The sequence below is a fragment of the Leuciscus leuciscus genome (genome assembly GCF_965113295.1).
Source record: "Leuciscus leuciscus genome assembly, chromosome: 5".
NCBI classification, from domain to species: Eukaryota; Metazoa; Chordata; class Actinopteri; order Cypriniformes; family Leuciscidae; genus Leuciscus; species Leuciscus leuciscus.
The window spans coordinates 5,986,182-6,006,388 of record NC_138729.1 but is presented as its reverse complement, the minus strand read 5'-3'; the positions used below and the strand labels follow the sequence as shown (position 1 = coordinate 6,006,388).

Sequence of the window (20,207 nt, the reverse complement as noted above, 5' to 3'; positions counted from 1 at the left end):
ATATTACTGCCCCTTAATCTGCACTTTTCCACCCGCGGCGCCCGCCATTTGGTTTCGCAAGTGACAACAGTGTAACCAGTTCTAACGCAATGGCAAAAGTTCGAGCAAAGCATGCAAACTGTTCTGCCGGGGAAATGTGTCAACTTGTGTAAAAGTTAAACATGACGATTTCAGCTCATTTGCATTTAAAAGGAAATGCACACAAAAACCACCTAAAAAGGGGCAAATTTGACAAGCTATAATAAATGATCTGGGGGGTATTTTGAGCTGAACACTTTCAAGTAACAACCAGGTTTTGGTAAATTAAAAAAATATATTTTTAAATCAAAATCAACACACTGAAGTTTAATTATACTTCTGTGAAAGATTAAAGAACTGTGTGTGTTTAAGTGCATGTTGGACTATATTATTATATAGATTCTTATATATTCTTGCAAGGTTATGTGGCAAATATGTGGTCTTTTGCCTCAGACCTCAGTATCCTGCCTTTATGCTTCTCTATGTGTGCTGCTAACATCTGGGGCTGGTTGCATAAACATAGCTATTATGTTAAGACAGTGTCTAAAGTCTTACCTTTCTGTATCAAATTTGTCTAATCTACGTTTTATGTAACTGATTTAAAAAAGCTATGAACAGTCTTAAAGAAAAAAATGTATTGTATAAGTTGTAAGATTAGCAGTATATGCAACCGGCCCACGAACAGTGGGACAACACACGGTTACACTTTATTTTGATAAAGTGTAATTACAGTATTTATTTAGTATTAATTACAGTATACATTAATTATATATTTAAGTACTGAGTAATATTAATTAACTACATGTACTTACTATAGGGTTAGTTGCATGCATGATGCATAATTTACTGTTATTGCTATGGTAACGTAGCAAATGTAACAAGGACACTGTAAAATGAAGTGTTACCCAACACACTATCTGTTGTGCATTTCCTCTCTTGTGGCATACTGAAAACACAGAACAGAACACATGTATGCCTAGTCTGAGAGACCTGACTATTAAAAAGGGTTCTTTATTATTACATAAAATTATAATTTTGTTATGTTGTGACAAGGTTCTACATCAATGTTGTGAAAAGGGCCCTGCACTGACAGCCATGATACAACTTGCTATGTTGTCTTGACACAATAGTTTTAACACATACTAGCTACGCCTTTTAGAAGCTCAGATAACACTGATTAAATGATATGACTTTACAGTGCTTCCTGCAAACAGTTTAGACAGTATGGCAAAACAAATCTGATCATTAAAATAAATACTTTTTTAACTTGGAAGAAGGAATGTTCACACGTGTCTGCTATTCTTCCAGGAATGAAGAGGGGTTAACTGAGCATGTGTAATATGAATATTATCTCTCCTGTTTGGAAAAATAAGCCATGTTGCAACCATCCCCGTTCTCCCACACAGCTGACTCACTCACTCCTGAGGGTGTGACATCCTCACGCTTTAAAGGATCAGTGGAGAGCAGGAAGAATGGGAATTACTGATGTGAACATGAGGAGCTGAGCTAGAAGTCTTCAAAGGACCCCTAGGTTTGAGCCAGTCTGCGGTCTTGTTTTTCCATTCATCACAGAGCTTATGCATCAACCTGGTTCAGCAGAGATCAATTGGATCCTCAACAAACTGCATTAGGGCTCTCTTTCAAACAGGTAAGATGTGCAAGTATCGTATCACCTACCCATTTTCACAAAGGTGCGCTAGAATTAAAGAAACTGATGATTCCTTCAGGCTGTTGGTCAAATAGTGCCATAACATCATGCTTTTATTCTTTACCCTGCTTCAGCTTTAACCCTCTTCCTATGCGTGTGTATGTTAGAAATAGCCCTGTCTGCCTCGCTGCCTGCTGTGAGTGTGTTTGCTCTGTGCTGTAAGCTCCGTCTTAGCCTCGTATTTTCCTTGTTTTGAACCATCATCTACTACAATTTCTAGTTGTTTATACTACTACTAAATACAGCTTACCCAACATCGCTAGCTTCCGTTACTACTAGCACAACACGCTAGTAATTCGCTAGCCTGTAAACGCGCGCCACCCGTGTGCGCTCAGCTATTTTTATTTATTTATTTTCTCTCGCGCGCTCGCGCCTTTGAGTTCATAAAAGCTCAGGTGAGTAAGAAACACTCAACAAACACGGTGAGTAATGTCTTGTCCTGTTATTATCATGCGTCGCGTCTGAATACGTTGTTGTTTTTTTTTGGAGCTCTATCGATTTGATTTATAATTCTTGATTTTTCTCGCTGCCTGCTGTGAGTGTGTCTGCTTCGGTGCTGTAAGCTCCGTCTTAGCCTCGTATTTCCTTGTTTTGAACCATCATTTACTACAATTTCTAGTTGTTTATATTACTACTAAATACAGCTTACCCAACCCTGACATCGCTAGCTTACGTTACTACTAGCACAACACGCTAGTAATTCGCTAGCCTATAAACGCGCCACCCGTGTGCGCTCAGCTATTTTTATTTATTTATTTTCTCTCGCGCCTTTGAGTTCAGAAAAGCTCAGGTGAGTAAGAAACACTCAACAAACACGGTGAGTAATGTCTTGTCCTGTTATTATCATGCGTTGCGTCTGAATGCGTTGTTGTTTTTGGAGCTCTATCGATTTGATTTATAATTCTTGATTTTTCTCTTTAAACTCGCTTACAACGAACATTTTCTACTTCCTCACTGAGAAGCACTAATGTTACTGCTCAAACCTCATTGTTACAACGCGGACTGTTGAGCAGACGCGTCTCAGGCCTATTAGTGATCCAACGCTGCATACTCTTAAAGGTTACGTCCGTGGATCACGGCTGAACGCGTCTTCTCCACACTCACTTATAAACAAAATTTTTTTTTTTATTTTTTTTTTGCCTATCGTGCGTCTACTCTACACCCCTACCACTAAAAAACCTAAAAAACCTCATAGTTACAACGCGGACTGTTGAGCAGACGCGTCTCAAGCCTATTAGTGATCCAACGCTGCATACTCTTAAAGGTTACGTCCATGGATCACGGCTGAACGCGTCTTCTCCACACTCACTTACAAACAAACTTATAATATAAATTAGTATTAATATTGATAGCATCACTGGTAGCTTCGTTGCTAACTCACTGTCCATCTGTTAAAATGGCGAATATATCAGATGTAAGTAGTCTACCGCTTGGTGCAGGTGAGGACACATTTGAGCTTCACGCACTGCAGTCTGAGCTGGAAGCTGTTGAGAAACAGATCCACAACCTTTTATTGAGACAGGCCGAGCTGAGAGACCGGTGTTTGGCTCTTGAAACATCACGCGCCGATGCACACAAATCAGTGTTTAACGTTACTAACCCGCTGACTCCGACCGCGTCTACTCCGTGCGTTCCTCAGCATCGGTCGAAATCAGCCATGGTCTCGTTCACTCCGGCTCCAACACGCGACCACGAAGCCTGGGTGGTTCCGCAGCGGAAGACGCGAGTCAGGTTTAGACCAAGACTTTCTCCGACCCTCCCGGTTTTCGAGTTATCAACACAAAACCGCTTCTCCCCTCTACGCGAAACAGAACGCGATGTTGTGATCATCGGCGATTCCATCGTTCGGCACGTACACGCTACGTTAGGTAAAAGTAAGGTGCACAGTCACTGCTTTCCTGGTGCTCGTGTTTCTGAAATCGCTGCTCGCGTTCCCGAGATCCTGAACGGTGACGAGCGCGTCGGAACTGTGGTCCTGCACGCGGGAGTGAACGACATCAGGCTGCGCCAGACGGAGATTCTGAAGAAAGACTTCAGGAATCTAATCGATACGGTACGCAGCACATCGCCTGAAACAACGATCATTGTGTCAGGACCGCTTCCCACGTACCGACTAGGGCATGAAAAGTTCAGCAGATTATTTGCGCTAAATGAATGGTTAATGTCATGGTGCAATGAGCAGAAACTGCTCTTTGTAAATAATTGGAATCTGTTTTGGGAGCGTCCTAGGCTTTTCCGTGCTGATGGCTTACACCCAAGCAGATTCGGAGCGGATCTTCTGTCAGATAACATCTCCAAAATGTTAAATACCCTTTGACTAGTAACCAAAAGTCCAAATCATAGTCTCTGCTGCACCAATTTAACTGATATAAATACTAGTGTAGAACATTGCATAGAAACCGTGTCTATTCCTCGTTTAGTGAGATCAAATAATAAATCTAATGCAGGATCTAGGAAAAATCTAATTGTTATTAAAACAGAAAATGTTACTATTAGTAAACAAAAACTATTTCTAAAGCTAGGTCTTCTAAACATTAGATCACTCACACCTAAGGCAGTTATTGTAAATGAAATAGTCACAGATAATAGCTTCGATATACTTTGCCTTACTGAAACCTGGCTTAAACCAAATGATTATTTCGGTATTAATGAGTCTACTCCTCCTGGATACTGTTATAAGCATGAGCCCCGTCTGATTGGTCGTGGCGGAGGTGTTGCAACCATTTATAAAGATATTCTAAATGTTACCCAGAAAACGGGTTATAAGTTTATTTCATTTGAAGTACTTGTACTAAATGTTACGCTCTTAGATGTTAGAAAAACATCCCTATTATCTCTAGCCTTGGCTACCGTATATAGACCGCCAGGGCCTTACGCTGATTTCCTAAAAGAGTTTGCAGATTTTCTCTCAGACCTATTAGTCAATGTCGATAAAGCATTAATTGTTGGAGATTTTAACATACACGTAGATAATCCAAATGATGCGTTAGGAGCTGCGTTTACAGATTTATTAAATTCATTTGGGGTCAAGCAAAACGTCACCGGACCAACACATCGTCTTAATCATACACTCGATTTAATTATATCACATGGAACCGATCCAACCGATATAGATATCATTCCACAAAGTGATGAAGTCACTGATCACTACATGGTAACTTGCATATTACGTACTGCTGTAATATGTCATGCGGCGTCGCGTTATCAACCAGGCAGAACAATCCTCCCATCCACCATAGATAATTTCTCAAATTGCTTATCTAATCTGTCTCAGCTGCTGCCTGAACCCAAACAAACAGATGAACTAGAAGAACTAACTAGCACTATGAGCACCATTCTCTCTAGAACATTGGATGTGGTTGCACCTATTAAATTAAAAAAGGTCAGAGAGAAAAATAAAGCACCATGGTATAACAATACTACGCATGTTTTAAAGAGAGAAACGCGTATTTTAGAGCGTAAATGGAAACAAACTAATTTAGAGGTCTTTAGAATCGCGTGGAAAGACAGTATGTCACGTTATAAAAAGGCCCTAAAAGCGGCCAGGGCTGAGCACCTCCGCAAACTAATAGAAAACAACCAAAACAATCCAAGGTTTTTATTTAACACCGTGGCTAGACTAACAAATAAACAGACGTCACCCGAACAAAATATCCCGTTACAGTTCAGTAGTAATGATTTCATGAACTTCTTCACTGAGAAAATAGAAAGCATCAGAACCACAATTGTAAACGTTCAATCTTCAATCGCGCCTTATAATTCAGCTTCAATTATCACCCCGCAAGAACAATTACAGTGCTTTACAACTATAGAACAAAAAGAGTTAAATAAACTTATCACTTCATCTAAAACAACAACATGTTTATTAGATCCTATACCAACTAAACTACTGAAAGAAGTGTTACCTGTAGTGGAAGAGCCTCTCCTCAATATTATTAACTCGTCTTTATCTTTAGGTCATGTTCCAAGAACATTTAAACTGGCAGTTATAAAACCTCTCATTAAGAAACCACAATTAGATCATAATAATCTAGCAAATTATAGACCCATTTCAAATCTTCCATTTATGTCTAAAATATTAGAAAAAGTGGTGTCCGCTCAACTGGGCTCTTTCTTGCAACAAAATGAGATCTATGAAAAGTTTCAGTCTGGATTCAGACCGCATCATAGCACTGAAACTGCGCTCGTTAAAATCACAAATGATTTACTTTTAGCTTCTGACCAAGGCTGTATCTCAATACTAGTTTTACTTGATCTTAGTGCTGCGTTCGATACTATAGATCATACATTACTCTTAGATCGACTACAAAATTATACTGGTGTTCAAGGACAAGCACTAAGCTGGTTCAAATCATACCTATCTGACCGCTACCATTTTGTCTATTTAAATGGAGAAAAATCGATCATAACTCCAGTAAACTATGGAGTGCCGCAGGGATCTGTATTAGGCCCTCTGTTATTTTCAATATATATGATGCCACTTGGAAATATTATAAGGAAACATGGAATTAGTTTCCATTGTTATGCTGATGACACTCAAATATATATTTCATCACGGCCGGATGAAAACGCAAAATTTTCCAAATTGACAGAGTGTGTTAAAGATATGAAAGATTGGATGACCCGTAATTTTCTTTTATTAAATCCAGACAAGACAGAGGTAATACTTATCGGTTCAAAAAACCGCCCACAAAACCTCGCACAATACAACTTTAACATCATAGGATGTCCTGTTACTTTATCCTCTACAGTAAAAGACCTGGGTGTCATACTCGATTGCAACCTGTCTTTTGAAAATCATATTTCATACGTTACAAAAACAGCATTTTTCCACCTTAGAAACATTGCTAAGCTACGTAATATGCTATCAGTTTCTGATGCAGAAAAGTTAGTTCATGCATTCATGACCTCGAGACTGGATTACTGTAATGCTTTACTAGCTGGTTGTCCTGCATCCTCAATAAACAAGCTACAGTTAGTCCAAAATGCCGCCGCTAGAGTTCTTACTAGATCAAGAAAATATGATCATATAACACCGATTTTATCATCACTGCATTGGTTACCTATAAAGCTCCGTATTAATTACAAGGTATTGCTACTGACCTATAAAGCCCTAAACGGCTTAGCTCCAGTCTATTTAACGGATCTTTTATCACCCTATAATCCATCGCGCTCTTTAAGATCACTAAATTCAAGGCTTTTGGTCATACCTAGGATATCCAGAACCACCAAAGGAGGGAGAGCATTCTCACATTTGGCTCCAAAACTCTGGAATAGTCTTCCTGATACTGTTCGTTGCTCAGACTCGCTCTCCCAGTTTAAAACTAGATTAAAGTCGCATCTCTTCAGCCAGGCATTCATATAATCCTACAGTTCAAACTACAATCCGGCCTCTAGCTCATAAATGCCAGAGGAGAACTGGCCCCCGACTGAGCCTGGGTTCTCCCAAGGTTTTTTTTTCTCCATTAGGTCACCTGATGGAGTTTTAGGACACCATTAGGTCACTTGATGAAGTTTTTCGGTTCCTTGCCACTGTTGCCTTTGGCTTGCTCAGTTGGGGATATTTTGGGGATATTTAATTTAATTTTATCAATCAATAAATTCCTCTTGAAACAAACTTTGTTGTATTATTTTAATTTAATACTGTGAAGCTGCTTTGATACAATCTGTATTGTGAAAAGCGCTATACAAATAAACTTGACTTGACTTGACTTGAATATAGTCTGAGACGCTGTATAGTCTGATAATAATCAACTTTGTAACTCGGAATATAATCATAAACTGCATCACTAATTACACAAGTGGCACTCTTAAAGAACTACTAGTGATCAGGACTGCGTTTCCCATAAGCAAAAGTAGATTATAGAACCATTCCCACCAATGCTCTCTACAATCAACTTTTGAGAATCACAGCCCAGGACCATTATTTTAAAATGAGTAATTGATGCGTTTTATGACCACAAATTGCTCACATATTAATTGCCTGATAAGGAACTATCTTAGACCTAAATTTTATATTACTAACTGATTAATTCATCTTGTATCCATTTGAGTTAGTAGAAGTTGACGTGTTAATGTACTCATTTGTCTTGCATTACTTCCTGTATAGTTATCTATTCATGGGAAATTATTCTAAAGTGTTACTGTTTTTGCTCATAAACTGGAATCCCCAATCATGCCGATCACAGCTAGATGCTCTTACAAAGTGTTGGATAAGTATTATGATATTAAATTGCTTAGAGAGTGATATACTAGACGTTGTTACTGAACATCGCTGGATGAGTGTTGGCGGGACGTCTAAGTCCCGTGAACTTGATCCAAATACATTTATTCATAATGTATTATATATTTCCCTTTTGGGCTAATTTGCTGCAAATGGATTTATCTGACCACCATGCGACCAGCATCATATGATGTTGTTTTCTTGGTGGACATTTTAAACACATTATTGTAAAAGTTCTTTCAATATTTTATCCTTACATACGTGTCCAGTCAAATTATGTAACTTTTTTTATTTGACATTTTATTGTAAATGACTAGAATACTGCTTTCTATTTCCTTTCAGGGTATTTTTTATTGCATAACATCTGTGACCAAATGACCAAAATGATCTTTAGAAAAAAAATTATTTAGCCTACATTTAATTAAATTACATTTAAAAAAAAATGTATAAAAAAATTTAATTATAAAATTATTAAAATAAAAAGAATTCCCTTCAAACAATCACTGTGTATTTTGTGACCAATTCAGAGGGCAAGAAATATTTGTGTCTGATCTTATCTTGATATCTCTGTTAACATTTAAGCTGATTTATTGTCTCTTTTTCTTCTTTTTTTTTATCTCTCTTGTTGAAAAACATCAATAAAACGATTTCAATCACATATGGCAGAACAGTTGACAAATTCACCAGTCAGTACATCATTTCCCTTTAAAATCAAAATGTTGTGTAATGATTAATCATAGGAAATATAATCTTACAATAATAGAAATTTTATTAAAAAGGGAATTTTTTGTTACTGTGATTATAGGATAAGCCTAATACAGCTATCAGAAAAGTAAGAGAATGAGTGACCTTGGTGATCTTGTGGAAATCTTGCATCAGCAAATGGGCTGCAACATTCCCCACTATGAAATGATGAAGGTCTTCCCCGGTTAGACTCAGATCAAGATTATCCATTCAGAAGGGGAATCACCAATTCTGTCATAATGCATTAACCATGTGGAAGAATACGCACAGCAGTGATGGAAAGATATCTCGGCTAAAGACTTCCTGTACTGTTGCAATGCAGGTCCTGTTATACTGTAAAACTTATTATTATTATTATTTTTTAAAGTTAGTTAAGATTATTGAAGTATATGTTTTAAAAGAAAATACTATTTCAGTCATTATTTCAAAATGTCACGTTTAATTCAATGTGCTATTTGCTTTGTAATTGTGAAATTTCTAGCAAGTTCGAAATAATTTCAAAGTCAGTCCTACACCATTTTTTATTTTATTTTTTATTTTTTGTGTAGGAAATTGTTTAAAAATGGAAGGTTTTTGAAAAAGTGCAATGAAATTATTGCTGGACGTTCTTTAATATTGCTTTAAGCAACTTTAAGGCAGCAGTTACACATAAGTTCTCAATCTTCTGTGAGTGTTCAAATAATTCCACTGGACTGAGAGAGGAAAACCTAAAGTCATCTTAGGAAAACCCAAAGCTTTGGCTGACATTTGGATGGCATTTAGATAAAAAAAAAAATCCATCAGCAAAGTCTGGATTTCACAACTAGATATGATCATTCTCATTACATCAGAGCTTTAGGTCTTTTACAGTCATGTAGCAGTTTAGTCTGTAGAGTCTAGAAATTTCAGCATGATCTATTATCATAGTTCTTGACAGATGGAAGCATTTTTGAAGCTTTGAAAAGTGTATATGCAGTAACCAATTTGGAGCATCAAAACTATTGACTGACAATTCTCCGAATAAATTGCACTCTGATTCATGGACCAAATCAGAAATGTCTTCCTTTTAATAATTCTTACAGCATATCATTTCGCTTTATCATTAATATTCTTAAAGTGACCATTGTAAAACCTAAGTCAAATTCACTAAACTCAAATATTCAGAACTCAATAACTGATTATATTAAGCAGAACTGAAACTGAACATGTTACAGCAAGATTTGTTTTTGCTCAAGATCTAGTGGGAGATATAATGTTCTGCTATGCAGAAATTAAAAGAGTTTTTTGAAGTTTGGGGGGTTATTACATTGTGTTGAAGAGCAGAGCCTGTAATTAGGTTGAGGATTGGCCAAACCACATTAATATGTTGCTTTATTTAAAAAGCAATGGCTGTGCACACTTCGGCTCAGTGATAGTCTCTTTGCTTATAACACTAGTGCATGTGTGTGTGTGTGTGTGTGTGTATGTGCTTGTGCTATTGCTAGCTAGCAGTTATCAATAAGAGATTTGAGTTCTGATTTTAATGGTTTTATGCAATTTAATTCAATTTCAGCAACACAAAGTATTGAAGTAGATTTATAGATTAATTCAATATTCTCTTTATGTGGACTCAAATAGAAAAATTAAGTTCACAGTACTCATATATATACGTTTTTCGAACTTAAATGGTTTAAGGCAATCGGTTTCCTGGTTTGAGTTACCTTAACTCGTTGGGTTTTACAACAATGTTTCCCTTTAATGTTTTCGATACTGTGGGTATTATTATTTCACATAACTTCAAGTAGTTTCTTCCCTCTTTAATGAGATTCCTGAGCTTGTTTGTCATAAATTTGGAAAATGATGCAGGCAATCACAGAATAGGGTTATTATCGTTAACTAAAACCATAAAAAATCACTTGAAATAAAATAAACATTAACTGAAGAAAAAAAAAAACTTAAACTTAAAGACAAGGCAACATTTCTCATTTTTGTTCAGTTTAAGTAAATTAACAAAAACTAATTGAACAAAACTATACAGACATATTAAAAAACACTAATGAAAACTAATAAACCAATAATAAAAAAAATACAACACACTACTAAAACTAAAATTAAATAGAAAATAGAAAAATAAAATCTAATTCAAAATATTAACAAAATAATATAATAGCTATCAATTATACTAAAATAACAGTGTCACAGAAAAAGACTCAATTTGTATGAGCTTCTTAAAACTAAAATCATTTCAAGCCTTTTATAGTGAAAATCAAGAATCATCAAAGCTTCTACAAGCCAAATATAAAAGGTTTTATATAATATTTTTTTGTGTTAAAGTCCCCCTGTGGTGAAAATCAAACTTTTAATGTTGTTTATATGTCTATGTGGTGTTTTTAATACGCTTTAAGACAAACCATGTGCAAATTCAACACCATTGCTGAGTATTTTCTCCTTAAAACTGCAGCGAACCAAAGACAGTCTCAAAAACACGCTTTGAAATCGCTGGTGTTTCTGACGTCACAAACTACCTTGTAACCAATCAGATCAACGTGTGATCGTCAACGAGTGAATCTCTGAGCTGCTGTGAGTGAGTGGAGGCGGGGCTCATTTGCATATTCATGGAACCGTGTATACTAAATGAGGCAAGAGTGTAGAGTTACATTCAAGCTATTTTAAGACACAAAGATTTTTTTCAAGGAAAAAACTTTTATGTAATTTTGGTGATCAAAGATGAGTTTTAAGGGATACAATTATTGACTACAGGGGGGCTTTAATAAAACATATTAAGCAAGTATGTTTAGGTGTAGGTGGACTGGACAACTGGGAATTTTGTCCCAGAAGGAGGGACCCAAAGGTCCTCTAAACTCTACTCATTGTCCCCGGCCTCATAAATTTTGATGATGACCCCGGCTCCTTAACAGCTTTCTGAATGTTATAACCAACGCACAGCTGTATTTTTTCCCGTTCAAACAGTAGTGAGGTCTGTGTGGTCTCATCATTTAAATCACTCCACACTCCTCTCATCTGTCCCACAGAATATTTACTCTTTCCCCGCCATTGACGGAAATTTCCGGCTTTCCGTGTTTCCACTGTTATATGGTAGGGGCGCTATGACACATCCTCTGAAAGAGTACAGAATCTCCTGATCAAAAGACAGGCATAGAAGATGCAGAAACAAGCGATATCATGTAATCATCAACATTAAACAGCATATAAATCAAAACTGCCTAATGTTACCGTATTGAATGGCGAGATATAGGAGAGTGATTGGGGTGTTGATCGACTTGATCTACTCCATCTATGTTTTAATCATCGTTCTGAATCCCATCCGGATGAAGTCTGTGACAAAACTTGATTTTCTCAGCTTTTTGCTCAAAATGTTGCATTTTATAGGCCTATGACATTTACCCACATTCAAGTGTTGCAAAAAAAGAAAAGAAAAAAAGAATGCATAAAGTTTGCATACATTTTTTGCTTTGTTTGTTTAAAAGCAGAGGGTCTGTTCTTTCTTTTGATATGTTGCATGTTCAGATATTCAGACAACAAAATATTCTGGGGGCCATGAAACGCTTGTGAAAATGATCAAAGGGACAGGTTTACCCACCATCAAAACCTCCTTCAGTCTCCTGCATAGTTTTTCATGACACAAAAAAACATCTAATGAACCTTCCCTGGATTGTTTGATCGATGTTTTCATGCAAACAGAATAAAGCAAAACCAGATGTTCAAATCAACATGTGCATCTGAGAACTCTTTACTGTGTTTACATAAAACATAATCTTATCATGATTTACCATTTTTCAAAGCGACGAGGAACACAAAAAGAAAGAAGTGTTACAAAGTTTGAAACATACAGTGTTGCAGTAAAAAGTTATGTTACAATATTTACTTTTTTTCATCTTGGCTGAGCTTGCTTGTTGGATTTTTCAGGATCAAGTTTCTCTCTGTGAAAAAGAATGTGTGTAATACTCCAAATAGTTTGTGTGCTTTAACGTGTGTGTGTGTGTGTGTGCATGTTTGGGTAGCATGTGTATGCATGTATATGCAGGTCCAAGGGCTCGATGTCCGCAAGCACACATGCACATGTGTGTACATAAACATAATGAACATGCTCCTGAAAACTACATTTTTCTCTTATTTCAGTCTCTCCCATTCACTTTCAATGGCCGGCCATTTTTGACCGGGAACATCATAAGTGTGACTCTGTGCCATTTTGTACAAAATAAAAGTTTTTCAAAACAAACTTCCTGGTGAAACATTAAAGTAGACTAGTGTGATCAACAGTGCCCATTTCTTTACATATTTTATTTAATATTTCCAAGATTATTCATAAATAATGCTTTTTTTACTCAAAAAATGAGATGGCTACTCTCAGATAAATGAGGCATACGATTAATCAGATGCAAATAGAAATATAAAACCAGTCCTAATTGAAAGAGAACAAGTTGACAAAAAGATTATCGGGTGATAATATAGCATAACAAGTGATTTATAAGCTATTTTTTGGAGGCCGGCCATTTTTGACCGGGAACATCACAAGGGTTTTGAACAAAACGCAAGGAAAAAAAACTTGAAAGACTAGTCTTAACAGTTTATGCAAACGAACTCAGATTACGTAACTCACATTACTTGTACCCCCAACACTGCATGTGTGGAATATTTCAAGCTGGAACAGGCAGGGCATTAAGAAATCAAGTAAGCAAGAAAGGCAGCAGGATGCAGCATGAGTTTTCAGCTGTTTTGAATATTGTCAGAAATAAGCTGTCCGGTTAGGATGGGGAAGATTATTCCACCAGCAAGGAACAGTGAACAAAAATGCTGTGGAAAGTGATTTTTTGCCTCTATGTGATGGCACTGCAAGGTGCGCTCACACACCGACCGCAGGCTTCTGGAGATGTCGACTCGGAGTGGAGGTAGGAGGGTGAAGAGCACATGGCTGTTCTTGTCTCAGGTAAACATTCGAAATTGGTCTGAACAATGCATAATATTGGGTGTTGTACATTGTAAAAAAAAAGGCGAGTCTAGTTCCGGCGGAAGTGTGACCCCTGACCCGACGCATGACGTATTGATGAACTCGGAAGCGCAGAGGAAAGAGCAAAACAAAACACCGGTCATGAATTAGAAGTCTTAAACGAGAATTTTTTAAGAGAAATGTTGGAGGATCTTGAGTTTGTTGCCCAGCGCTATTTGTCTGAACCAGGAGAGGTGTCGACTCTTACCTAAGCTTACGCTACTTCTACATCCTACGTCGGGTCAGAGGTCACTCTTCCACCGGAACTAGACTCGCATACGGTCGTTACCTGAAGCCGGCAATTATAGTTTGGATATTTTTATTTTTCTTACAAAAACGCATCGCTTCACTTCAGAAAGCCCTGAAGCCGTATAGATAACTTTTATGAAGGATGGATGGGCTTTTTTTCATTCAAAATCTCAGGTACCATTCACTCCCATTATAAAGCTTGGAAGAGCCAGGATATTTTTTAATATAACTCTGATTGTGTTTGACTTAATGAAGAAAGTAATATATGCACCTACACTGTAAAAAAATTCTAACCCTCCCAAATCAAAAATTTCAAGTGACCGATTAACATCTACATTTTTCAATTGGCCGAATTGAAATTCTTGTTGCAATAGTCTGTTAACATTGGCTCAATGAGAAATAATACGTCAGACTAATTGAAAAATTTAGATGTTATCGGTCACTTGAAATTTTTGACTTGGGGATGTAATTTTTTTTTTTACAGTGTAGGCGTATGAGGGCGAATATATTATGGGATCATTTTTGGGTGAACTAACCCTTTACAATTCTCCGTTTTGGAGTGTATTTGCACAAAGTAACAATAGAAACCTGTCTGGTAACAGTAACAGGAGAGTAAGAACAGTGGATTTAACTTTCGACACGACCCACCCGAATTTTTATCCAATTCTTCTTCCTTTTGCAATCGCGTATCAGCTTGGAGAGGTGTTCATTTAAATAAAAAATTAATAAAAATATTAAAAAAGTTTTCAAGTTGCTCAACAAAAAGGATATATATATATATATATATATACTAGGGCTGTCAAAAGATTAATCGCGATTAATCACATCCAAAATAAAAGTTTGTGTTTACATAATATATGTGTGTGTACTGTGTATAATTAAATTAGTATATACAAATACACACACATGCTTGTATATATTTAAGAAAAATGTGTAATTTATATATAAAAAAATTATATTTATATATAATATAAATTATATCTAAATATATACAGTATATGTATGCAAATATTTCTTAAATATATACATGCATGTGTGTGTATTTATATATACAAAATAATTATACACAGTACACACACATATATTATGTAAACACAAACTTTTATTTTGGATGCGATTAATCGCGATTAATCTTTTGACAGCCCTAGTATATACACATATATATACATATATATAAATACATATTTATATACATATTCATACATATATATATATATATATATATATATATACACATATATACATATACATATATCCATACATATATATCCATACATATACATACATACACATACATACATATATATATATATATATATATATATATATATATATATATACACACACACACATATACATACATATACATACATACATACATATACATATACCAACTTATAGATATAGATAAATCAATCATTGAATAAACTAGATACCCCTGGAGATTCGTCATACCAACCATACCACAAAATATCATAGGTACACTGTAAAAAATTATATGATCAATAAGTTATGACAACATGTTTTTACATTGCTTTCACTCATCAAAATAAGTTAAGCAGTTTTCAACTTTGTTTATAAGTTATACAAGATTTCTTAAGATTTCAAACTCATTTTTAAAGTCAGTTAATGTCATTTAAGTTGAAAAGATTTAAACATCCAAGTTGATTGTACTTAAAAATTAAAAAGGCAGCAACTTTTGTTTTTGTATTTTACAGCGAGGAGTCTTTGTGCTGTTAAGATATGGAGTCCATGTCAGTTATATAGTTAACATATAACTGTATATCAGTAATATTAGTTATAAAGTTATACCTGTAAAATATGTAGTTACGCCAAACGTAAACTTTTTAACGGAAAGGTGGAAATAGTTAGTGAATCAGACGTAATTACCCATTGATGAACTGATAAGTGTGAACTCATAAGAAACTGATGAGCAATAAATATGGCTTAACACATCTACACACATCAACAAAGAGTCTCATCATGGCTTACAGAAAAGAGCTTTGCACTGCTGGTAAGTTACAAGACTTAATTTACAAGGAAAGAGACACTGTTTAAAGTTGTTGTACGAGATGAAGAAGAGTTCATGTAGCACATCCTAATTCTCTCTATCAGAGTAACCATTTGTAACTTAAACAGAATAAAACAGCAGTATATTATCAATATTCAGATCAAATCCCTTACCAATGTCTATATTTTCAGCTGTTTTTGGTTACACTTTATTTCAAGGTGTCATTGTTACAGTGTAATTATATATTTAAGTAAGTAATATTAATGAACAAAATGTACTTACTATAAGGTTAGGGTAGGATTAGGGCTAGTTGCATGTAATTATGCATAATTTACTGTTTTTACTACGGTAAGTACATGTAACGTGTAACAAGGACACTGTAAAATTAAGTGTTACCCTGGTTTTTTATTGTATTATTTGAATGTTTCTCTTGCATTTGTAGGTGTACTCCTGCTACTGTCTTTACTACAGTCCACTCAATCTGCATCTACTGCCTGTACAAAAGTGGGAGAGTCTATTGATGTTACTAAAATGGAAGAGTTGGGTAAAGAGGCGTTAAAACATCTGGTGAGTTTTTAAAAAACGTTTTTTTTTTTTTTTTTTTTACTGGTTGAGCAATCTACTTTTGGGTTGATAAGGAACATTATCTAGGGCAGAGATAAGAAACATCGCTGGCCCTGAACCAGGAAATGAAATTGGCTTCTGACAGTGCAATTCATATGATGGCGTTGGGCAGATTTCTGAGAAAAACTAGAGTTGCTCTTAAAAGTGACTGATTGGTTTTTTTTCTTTCTTTTTTTTAAGGTGAGTTCAGCTTCATCGGTCCTGAGGAATCGCACAGGGTCCCACTCGGTTGGATGCATTAGGGAGCCAAAGGAGCATGAACGCCTCAACTGCACTCTCCTCTCTACATTCATCTCTTACTTGGAGACGGCATCTGGTCTTGGCGTAGACAACGAGCTGCGCAACAAGCTGGAACTTATAAGAGAGAGAGTTAAGCACCGAAAAGAAGCAAGGTGCAGCGGATCATCAGAAAATACCTGTGAGACAATCTTTCAAAAGCTTAAGAGTCGTTACAAGAATTTAGAAAATGTGAGAAGCGTACTTGAGCTTTACATACAATGGATCGTCAAACCTATGGAGTAGCTACTGCTAAGCGTTCTTTGCTGGTTCAGTTATTTGTAGAAATTATTTATTTTTGTTTTATTTATTGTGTTTTATTTATTCATACATGAGTGCTTTGTAGCCTTCTTGTCGCTGAACATTTCTGCATGTCAAGGAAAAAGGCCTGTAATGTTTAAAGGTTTTAGATCTGTTATGTTTGTTTTCAAGGAATCCCATTTGTGTACACTCTCTCAGACAATGTCACATGAAATCATGCTGAATATGATATCTGAGCATATGAACATGTCATCTTCCATTGGAATAGCAGTCTGTGGTAAAGCTTATACCTCGGCTGTCTGGGTTCCAGAAAAAGAAATAAAAAATCTTATTGCATAAACTTGAATGTTGTGAAATCAATGAGCTATATCTTATGACTTGAGTAAATGTAAGTAAAATAAATTAAGAGTAGATCTGAATCTGAAATTTATTAGCTTATTTAATTTGAAGCCACTAAATATAACACAAAAAAAAAATGTAGCTAGCAATATATGTGCTGACATTACTATTTAAAAAAAAAAAATGCTGACAGTCTTGCCTGGGCCCGGGGCGAGATAATCTTAGATGCTCTTCCTCTCCTCTCCTCTCCTCTCCTCTCCTCTCCTCTCCTCTCCTCTCCTCTCCTCTGCTCTTCCTCTCCTCTGCTCTTCCTCTCCTCTCCTGTTCCTCTCCTCTTCCTCTCCTCTGCTCTTCCTCTCCTCTCCTGTTCCTCTCCTCTTCCTCTCCTGTTCCTCTGCTCTTCCTCTCCTCTCCTCTCCTCTTCCTCTCCTCTGCTCTTCCTCTCCTCTCCTGTTCCTCTCCTCTGCTCTTCCTCTCCTCTCCTGTTCCTCTCCTCTTCCTCTCCTGTTCCTCTCCTCTTCCTCTCCTGTTCCTCTCCTCTTCCTCTACTGTTCCTCTCCTCTTCCTCTCCTCTTCCTCTACTGTTCCTCTCCTCTTCCTCTACTGTTCCTCTCCTCTTCCGCTCCTGTTCCTCTCCTCTCCTCTTCCTCTCCTGTTCCTCTCCTCTGCTCTTCCTCTCCTGTTCCTCTGCTCTGCTCTTCCTCTCCTCTTCCTCTCCTCTCCTCTTCCTCTCCTCTCCTCTTCCTCTCCTCTGCTCTTCCTCTCCTCTCCTGTTCCTCTCCTCTGCTCTTCCTCTCCTCTCCTCTTCCTCTACTGTTCCTCTCCTCTTCCTCTACTGTTCCTCTCCTCTTCCGCTCCTGTTCCTCTCCTCTTCCTCTACTGTTCCTCTCCTCTTCCGCTCCTGTTCCTCTCCTCTCCTCTTCCTCTCCTCTGCTCTTCCTCTCCTGTTCCTCTGCTCTGCTCTTCCTCTCCTCTTCCTCTCCTCTCCTCTGCTCTTCCTCTCCTCTTCCTCTCCTCTCCTCTTCCTCTCCTCTGCTCTTCCTCTCCTCTCCTGTTCCTCTCCTCTGCTCTTCCTCTCCTCTTCCTCTACTGTTCCTCTCCTCTTCCTCTCCTGTTCCTCTCCTCTTCCTCTACTGTTCCTCTCCTCTTCCTCTACTGTTCCTCTCCTCTTCCTCTACTGTTCCTCTCCTCTTCCGCTCCTGTTCCTCTCCTCTCCTCTTCCTCTCCTGTTCCTCTGCTCTGCTCTTCCTCTCCTCTGCTCTTCCTCTCCTCTGCTCTTCCTCTCCTCTCCTCTCATCTCCTCTTCCTCTACTGTTCCTCTACTGTTCCTCTCCTCTTCCTCTCCTTCTACTGTTCCTCTCCTCTTCCGCTCCTGTTCCTCTCCTCTTCCTCTCCTGTTCCTCTCCTCTGCTCTTCCTCTCCTGTTCCTCTGCTCTTCCTCTCCTCTGCTCTTCCTCTCCTGTTCCTCTCCTCTCCCTCTCCTCTGCTCTTCCTCTCCTCTTCCTCTCCTCTGCTCTTCCTCTCCTCTCCTGTTCCTCTCCTCTCCCTCTCCTCTCCTCTTCCTCTACTGTTCCTCTCCCCTTCCTCTCCTGTTCCTCTCCTCTTCCTCTACTGTTCCTCTCCTCTTCCACTCCTGTTCCTCTCCTCTCCTCTTCCTCTCCTGTTCCTCTCCTCTGCTCTTCCTCTCCTGTTCCTCTGCTCTTCCGCTCCTGTTCCTCTCCTCTTCCTCTCCTCTTCCTCTCCTGTTCCTCTTCCTCTACTGTTCCTCTCCTCTTCCTCTACTGTTCCTCTCCTCTGCTCTTCCTCTCCTCTTCCTCTACTGTTCCTCTCCTCTCCTCTTCCTCTCCTCTTCCTCTACTGTTCCTCTTCCTCTCCTCTCCTGTTCCTCTCCTCTGCTCTTCCTCTCCTCTCCCTCTCCTGTTCCTCTCCTCTTCCTCTACTGTTCCTCTCCTCTCCTCTTCCTCTCCTGTTCCTCTCCTCTGCTCTTACTCCCCTGTTCCTCTTCCTCTCCTGTTCCTCTCCTCTTCCTCCCCTGTTCCTCTTCCTCTCCTGTTCCTCTCCTCTGCTCTTCCTCTCCTGTTCCTCTCCTCTGCTCTTCCTCCCCTGTTCCTCTTCCTCTCCTCTTCCTCTCCTGTTCCTCTCCTCTGCTCTTCCTCTCCTGTTCCTCTTCCTCTCCTCTCCTGTTCCTCTCTTCTTCCTCTACAAGTCATTCGTTTACGTATCGGACGTGTCATTAGTGGACGTGTAGCCTATGGCACGCATTGTGTGATTATCTCGGCAGTTTAGGACATCGCACAAGATTTGTGTCAACACAGAAAACATTTCATCACTGGATAGTTTTTTTCGTTTACTGAAATTGTGGTTTATGTCAGCTGAACGGGCGGAACGCCTTTTAGAGAAGATAAGGCAAAGTTTTTTTAGCACAATTCACACCCCGTGGTTATTCAGGAGAAAAAAATCTCCAAATGCTCCACGTGAAGCTGCGGTCTTCCGACCTTGTACTATCGTGTCAATTGATTTTGATAATTGGCCCATCACTCTTCTCCACAACGGAAACCCCCTTTAAAACCCTAATCTCTTATTTATCTCACAAAATAACACCACGCTATACGATCCGTCAAAGCATGATGGGAAATAATACTAATCAGATTTTCCACTCTTTGGGCGATTGCTTAAAATTTCCACTCTTTGGGCGTTTCTTAAAATTTGTTGTCAAAGATGAAGAATATAGGGATGGAATGAGAAATATTTCTTGTAGTTAATTGTGATAATGGTAGTTCTCAAAATG

The 20,207-nt window shown here is 37.8% G+C and overlaps 1 long non-coding RNA gene across 1 annotated transcript; it reads left to right on the top strand.

Moving 5' to 3' along the window:
* Positions 1-1,448: 1,448 nt before the first annotated feature.
* On the top strand, positions 1,449-17,420 carry LOC309499661. Its single transcript, XR_014206309.1, has 4 exons — positions 1,449-1,666; positions 8,755-13,599; positions 16,362-16,486; positions 16,724-17,420. It is a non-coding gene; the product is annotated as an uncharacterized lncRNA (long non-coding RNA).
* The last annotated feature ends 2,787 nt before the right edge of the window (positions 17,421-20,207 follow it).